Below are 7,973 nucleotides of genomic sequence, written 5' to 3' on the forward strand. Positions count from 1 at the left end.
CATCCGCAGGTGCGGTTTCGTTTCTGCGGACACTCGACCGCGGTCTCAGCCTTCCCCCAGCAAAATCCGCTTCTGTGCCACCCTAGATGCTTCTGCGAAGTCACATCTGCGGCCTATTTTCTGCAGGTGCGATTGCACCAGCAATTGGCCAAAACCAGGATTCCTCAACTTCAAATTTTGATCTGATTCCAATCTGAAACTCACCCGAGGCCCCCCGGGATCCCGTCCAATCATACCAACAAGTCCCAATACCTCATTCAAACTTACCCAAAGGCTCGAGGTGCCACAAATAACATCAAAATCATAAATTGATGATCAAAATCTCCCTTTCAACCTTCAAGCTTCCAAACTTCGACGAACACGTCCAATTCATATCAAAACATTCCGGAATGACTCCAAACATTGCGCACAAGTCATAATTCACAATGAGAACCTATTCCAAGGCTTGGAATCCCAAACGGACACCGATAGCATTAAAATCCACTTCAAGTCAAACGTAAGAAATTCTTAAACTTTCAAAATGCCAACTTCCCATAAGAAATGCTGAAATACTCCCGGACTACCCGATACTCAACCCGAATTATGCCCAAGTCCAAAATCTTCACACGAACCTATTGGAACCTTTAAATCCCGATTCTGAGGTCATTTACTCAAAAATAAAATCTTAGCCAATTCTTCCAACTTAAGGCTCCTGAAATTAGAATTTTCTTTCCAAATCAATCCCGAACTTCCCGAAATTCAATTCTGACCACACGTACAAGTCAAAATATCCGAAGTGAAGCTACTCAAGGCCACAAACTGCTGAACGATGCTCCAGAGATCAAAACGACCGGTCGGGTCATTACACTCCACTCCCTAGTCTCTTTTCCATCATAGGGTCTCCAATCCCTAGTTGATGATATTTTAGACATGTGGTCTCCACTCCCTAGTCTCTTTTCCAACATAGGGTCTTCACTCCCTAGTTGATGATATTTTAGACATAGGGTCTCCACTCCCAAGTTAATTTTATTTTAGATATAGAGTCTCCACTCCTTATTCTCCTTTCCAACATAAGGTCTCCACTCCCTAGTTGAATTTATTTCAGACATAGGGTCTCCACTCCCTAGTCTGTTTTCCAACATAGGGTCTCAACTCCCTAGTTGATTTTATTTCAGACAAAGGGTCTCCACTCCCTTGTCTTTTTTCCAATATAGGGTCTCCACTCCCTAGTTGATGATTTTTTAGACATAGGGTCTCCACTCCCTAGTTGATGATTTTTTAGACATAGGGTCTCCACTCCCTAGTCTCTTTTCTAACATAGGGTCATCACTCCCTAGTTGATGATATTTTATACATAGGGTGTCCACTCCCTAGTCTCTTTTCCAACATAGGTTCCCCACTCCCTAGGTGCTTTTCCAACATAGGGTCCCTACTCCCTAGTTTATTTTATTTTAGATATAGGGTCTCCACTCCCTAGTCTCCTTTCCAACATCGGGTCTCTACTTCCTAGTTGATTTTTATTTTTAGACATAAGGTATCCACTCCCTAGTCTCCTTTTCCAACATAGGGTCTCTACTCCCTAGTTGATTTTATTTTAGACATAAAGTCTCCACTCCCTAGTCTTTTTTCCAACATAGGGTCCCCACTCCCTAGTTGATTTTATTTTAGACATAGGGTCACCACTCCCTAGTCACTTTTCCAACATAGGGTCTCCACTTCTTAGTTAATTTTATTTTTAGACACAGGGTCTCCACTCTCTAGTCTCCTCAACAGTATTAAGGTACACTATTCCCAATCACATCTCCCCAACATAAGGTACGTCAATCCTTAGTTGGGGCACCATTTAGACAATCAGGATACACCATTCCCAAAGAATCATGTTTTCCCAGGGTGCACCAATCCCGACCTTTTATTGCTTTCAATAAAGAAGTAGTATAGAGTTTTGTTATAAATAACTAACAAAATTTTCCTAGTATAAACTGGAGCAGAAAAATTTCGGTCGCTTGTTTGTTTTGGTATCTGAGCAGGTTTTACCTCGAGGCACAAGTTTCAAGATAACCAAAAGAAGAAGTCTCAATCCAGAATAAAAAATAAAAATAAAAAGAGGTGAGTCCATAATGCAAAGCAGATGAAAAGATGTGGAGTGCTCAAGACATGAGTGAAGTCACGAGCATTACATATCCCGTTTTAATCAGAAAAGTCGTAGAAGAATGAACTAGCACCTGCAGCTATCAAGCATCAAGATTCAAATCAGAGTCTGCATGAAGAACCAGTCAAGACTCAAGATAAAGTTCCAAAAGACTTATAGATAGGAATCGTGTAACTCAAAGCTGATAGGCTTGTCTAATTTCTTTTGATTTTGATTTTAGTGTAATAAGTAGTTCAACAAGCAGTAACAGCGCCAGCAGTAACAACAGCAACAGTAGTGAAATCACAGGTCCTCGGTAATCCCAGCTACCAAAACTTTCACAATTACACTAACCTGATTCCTTTATAGCCAAGGATATATAGGCAATCTTGGAAGTAGGGTTCGGTCAAACCCAAAATGCTTCCTATGGAGTATTACAGGGGCAAATATTGCTCATAATTGCTCACTTTATCTTTGCCCGGAAACTCTTCATGTTTCCGAGCAAAGAGAGGCTGCTGTGAGCACGTAATTTTTTCCCTAATGGAAATCACTCCTAAAAGTATTCCAAAATAATTTTCCTTAATTACTTCATAGAATTGTAGGAATTTTTCTTTATTTTTATCCAATTTGTTTTGCAATTATTTGCATTGATCATGCATATTTAGAAGTATTTTAAAACCAATGAAAATCATTAAAAAATGTTCAATTATTCATCTCATAGGGTTTTAGATCTTAATTGAATTTAAGATTTAATTACATTAATTAAGTGCATTATCAAACGAAAATTCACAAAAAATACCATAGTCATTTTTACATTTTTAGCTTTTGGTTTTAAATTAATAATTTTCTTTTATAAGTTCATATTGATAAGGTAATTAATTAATTAATTGATAGATAAAGTAGTAAAGAGATTAATGTTACAATTTTAGTTTACCTATTATGATAGTTTAATTAGTGGCTAAAAGTGAAATTTAAAAGAAGAAAGAGAAGCATGGCTTTTGAGTTTCAGTAGTTCAATTGGGACAGCATTTGAGCCCGTTGCCTCTAAAACCCCAATTTCGCCCCAGCCCAAAATATCTAATCCGGTCCAGCCCCATCACTAAATCAAAATGGCCCTGTTTTGCCTTTGTTTGATCTCAACCGTTGATTTTTTCATTATCCTACGGTTAGGAACTCCTCACCCCTTTCCCTTAAATCTGTCCGAATGGAACCCCCCCCCCCCCCCCCAAAAAAACCTTAAGAGAATCCTCACTTCACTCTCATCTCTCCCAAATCCTCTCAAAACCCTAGCCACCCCAAAAATCCACCTCGGCGGCTCATTTCCAAACACCTTCAAAACTTCATCCTACAACTCTCACATCTGCTTAATCCTTAATCTCTCATCAATTTCCCCAGAAAACCACATAATTACCGTGAATCCCGGATCTAAGAATACCAAGAAACCCTAGTTCGCCTTGTTCGATTTTTCAAAGTTTTCAAGACTTGATTCGGTCTGAAATTTGCATCGTTTGATTGTTCTCAACGAGAACAATCGAATGATGATAATTTCGGCTCGTTTCGAAGACATCATATTCGATCAAATCGCCATATCCTTCGAAAAATTCTTTGTTGTATGATCAGTAGGTAATTCCTCTTCGACCAAGCAGCTCTTCTGTTTTTCCAATTTTTCTCAAAATGTGTTGTTTCTCATATGTTAAACATGTTTCAGACCAATTAGGAGTTAAGATTAATTAATTTTGAATTTTGTTTAGAGATGTAATCTCATGGTAGTTAGTTTAACTGCATAAGTTTAGGTTAATTGATTTTAGATTAGTTCAGACATTGAAGCAGTTTATTTGTTAAGATTACTTTTTAGGTTGATTTGCATATGGTTGGCTTTGTTTCGATCTTTGGATTCGCCTGGTTTTCTTATTATAGCTTTTTGTAAATATTAGAAACTTGATGGAGTTAATTGAAAATAAGAAAAATTAGGAGAGATGCTGAAAAGTAGAAAAAAGGACAACTGTTAAAAAAAGATGCTAAAATAGGAAAGCTGTCCAATTCTGTTAAGAAAAATGCCATTTTTCTAATTTTTAGGTTGCCTGACAGATTCCCTACACTTTCTGATTTTTTCTCTCATGTAGCACACCCATACATTCTATATAAGGACTCACATTCCCTCACAAACAGACAAGGAATTCTCGGTCGAAACTTCACAATCCTCTCTTCATTTTACACTGATTTCTCAAAGAAAACACTCTGAAAATTCTATCAAGGTTTTCCCAAGTTGTTTTCTCTGTTTGATTTGCTATTCAACTTCTGGTTTCTTCAAAATTGCATCGAGTTGCTAAAAAAATGTGTTGTTGTCACTCTGTTGTTTAGCTGAGATTTGAGGTTATTTCTTCTGCTTTCTACTGCTGATTTGTTTTTATCTCACATGTTAGCTATTTTTCTTAGCCTTTATTTGGCAAAAGTTCAGCTTGTTTACGAGTTTAGGTACACATCTCACACATGTACCTCTGTTTTGATTTGCAATGAAATGTTGGTTATTCTTTAAAGTTATTTGTTGTGATTGTGTAAATTGACTATTTGTTCTGTTTTGAACATGAATGGATGTTAGTTTTAATATGTTAAAGACTTAAAACCTTTTATGGATTTGCACGTTAAGGACAGATGGTCTCCATAGCAATTTTGTGACAAGAATTGTAGTTGATTTCATATGTTTAGTTGGATCTCAACCTATATATCTCATTGTCAAATACATGTTGCCTATATTTGAGTATTGTAACGATCCGATCGACCATTTTGAGTATCACAGTTTCGTTCCCCCATTTGCTGCTCAATTTATGTCTTATAGTTGATTTATGACTTATCAGGTTAGTTGGTTCGGGTCCGGAAGGATTTCGGAGTGAAATGAGACACTTAGTCTCATAAATTAAAAACTTAAGTTGGAAAAGTTGATCGGATATTCACTTATGTGTAAACGACCTCGGAATTGAATTTTGATAATTTTAATAGCTCAGTATGATTATCTTGGACTTAGGAGCATGTCCAAAAAATTATTTGGAGGCCCGTAGTAGAATTAGACTTGAAATGGCGAAAGTTGAATTTTTGAAAAGTTTGACCGGGGGGTTGACTTTTTGATATAGGGGTCAGAATCCGATTCTGAAAATTGGAATAGGTCCGTTATGTCATTTATGACTTGTGTGCAAAATTTGAGGTCAATTGGACTTGATTCGATAGGTTTTGGCATCGAATGTATAAGTTGGAAATTTCATAATAGACTAAAGTTGCAAGTGAGTTCGCACAAGACCTAACTTCAAATGAGTATAACTATCATAATACGAAGTTTTATATTGTGTATTACCTATCAAATGAAATATCTTTGAGTCTATTTTCTAACGCTTCAAACCGTTCGTCATTTGGACACTCCAACAAGAAGTTATGACCAAATTACCAAAGGCTGGATTTGCGATCAATTTTGCGACCGCCAAAGCATCGCAAAGTGGAGCAGAGACGGGCAAATTTTGAAAAAAAATATTATGTTGTCACATAATCATTATGATGTTGCATAATTGATTGTGCTATAGCATAATTGATTATGCTGTCGCATAATTGATTATGCTGCAATTCTGCTGCCCACAAAACGATAATGCTATAGCAAAATTGCACCACATAATTGACTTCGGGGGTCATTTTTGAAAATTTTCATATCCGATCAAATTTTGATATAAGGACTTAGGGGATCATTTTAGAAGGTAAAATGTGATTTTGTAGAAAGAGGAGAGAGCTATCTTAGAGAGAGAAAGAAAAGACCTAGCTATTTTGTTCATCAATTCTTGCTCAAGGCTTGAAGATTTCACAAGATCTTCATCTAATAGGTAAGATTCTACTCTCTATCCCTAAATTTCGGGATTTTGATTAAAAGTAGGTCATGAGAAGTATGATTATTGGGTGTGAGAGTATTATGTATACATATATGTACCAATAAGGTTTATGGAAAGATATTTGAGTTCAAATGGGTAAAGATTGGGTTGAAAATGGTAAATTGAAGATTTGAGGGTCGAGTTGATATTGAAATTTGGTAAAATTTATATGGTTGGACTCGTGGTTGGATGGGCATTCATATTTTATAACTTTTGTCGGGTTCCGAGAAGTGGCCCCACGGGCGATTTTGAGTGTAATTTCGGATTTTGTAAAAAAATTAGTATTTTGATATGGAATAAAGTTCTATAATTTGGGTTGACTGAATCAAATTAATTGTGACTAGATTCGATCTGTTCGGAAGTTGTTACGCGCAGAATGAAATTTCTGGAGCATTGTTTAGCTTTCTCGACATTGGATTCGGCTCGTTCGAGGTAAGTAACTCTTATAATCTTGAAGCTGAGGGTATGAACTCTGAATACATGTATTATGTAAATTGTTGAGAGGTGACGCACATGCTCGGTGATGGGCGTGTGGGCGTGCAGTATGGAAATTTTAACATAATTATTTCCGTAGAATTTTATAGTAAACTAATCTTGGCATTTTCCTTGTATGGTCATATGTTAAAGGAATTTGAGCTGAGAATCATATTGAAAATCATGTTTAGGCTATGTGCCAGTATTATTGGGACTCACAGAGGTCGTATTACTGTTAATTATTTATTTTAAATTGAAAATTCATACTCAGTCATATTCGTTTCATTGCATATCATATCTCAGTCTCTGTTATTATTTATTGATACATCATATTATCATTTTCAGGCTATTTTCATGACACTATGAGCTCGAGAGACTGGAGAGATTGATGACTGAGTGAGGCCGAGGGTTTGATTGTGAAGATAATTATGGGATCAAGATGCACGCCGTAGCATGCCAGATTGGCTTATTATAGCACGTGAGTTGTCCGTGCGGATCCAGATATTATTATAGCACGTGAGTTATCCGTGCAGCACGTGAATTATCCGTGCGGATCCAGATATTATTATAGAACGTGAGTTGTCCATACAACATGTGAGTTGTCCATACAGATTATAGCGCTTGGGCTGAAAGAGCCCCTCTGGAGTCTGTACACCCCCCCAGTGAGCCCAGGTACCTATTGAGTGCGAGTGCCGAGTGCCAAGCGATTGGGAGGACTGAGTGACTGGGAGAATTGAGTGACTGGGAGGACTGAGTGAAATGATACTCTGAGAGTATGCATATGATTTAATCACTGAGTTTCATTGCATTGACATATGGGCATAGTGATGCATTTGTTTTACACGGGTTATCTGGAAAGAAAATGAAATATCTCATTTATTATTGAAAGAATTTTGGGGAAATTATTGTTTTCAAACTTATTCATATTTTTGGAAACTTCGGTAAACGATTTGGGTTTTCACTGATGTACTTGAAAAGAAGAATTATTATTTTTGAAATCATGATTTAGCTGAGCATTTTATCTCTGAGTTACTTCTTGTATTATTTGCTTTACGTGGTTATGGACTATTGTGGACTATTGATTTTCGGACCCGACCTTAGTAAAAGCTCGTCACTGCTTTCAACCTAAGGCTAGGTTTGTTACTTACTCAGTACATGGGGTCGGTTGTACTGATACTACACTTCTGCACATTGTGTGCAGATGTTGGCTGATGTTGTTGATGTGCTCGATGGTTGCCGGATTTGAAGATGTACCTGCGTTCTTATGGTAGCTGCCTCTTATTCATGGTAGCCTTAGATTATTAAAAAAAACTCTGTTTATGTACTTTTCAAACAGAAGATGTATTTACTTCATATCAGCTTTGTAAATTCTATTCTTAGAAGCTCATGATTTGTACTACCAGTTCTTGGAGAATGTATAAGATTAAGATTTTTCTTTACTTAAACTGCTTTAATAATTGTTAATAGAATTGGATAGTTGATAATTG

At 36.8% G+C, this 7,973-nt stretch overlaps 1 long non-coding RNA gene across 2 annotated transcripts; it reads left to right on the plus strand.

Annotated features, from left to right (window-relative positions):
* Positions 1–3,341: 3,341 nt before the first annotated feature.
* Positions 3,342–7,568, plus strand: LOC138904267 (uncharacterized). Of its 2 annotated transcripts, none has more exons than XR_011413417.1 (3): positions 3,342–3,730; positions 6,357–6,444; positions 6,832–7,568. It is a non-coding gene; the product is annotated as an uncharacterized lncRNA (long non-coding RNA). The 2 variants fall into 2 exon arrangements; XR_011413418.1 differs by lacking the exon at positions 6,832–7,568 and adding an exon at positions 6,640–6,825.
* The last annotated feature ends 405 nt before the right edge of the window (positions 7,569–7,973 follow it).

This window comes from Nicotiana tomentosiformis, chromosome 2, assembly GCF_000390325.3.
Source record: "Nicotiana tomentosiformis chromosome 2, ASM39032v3, whole genome shotgun sequence".
In the NCBI taxonomy this organism is placed as follows: domain Eukaryota; kingdom Viridiplantae; phylum Streptophyta; class Magnoliopsida; order Solanales; family Solanaceae; genus Nicotiana; species Nicotiana tomentosiformis.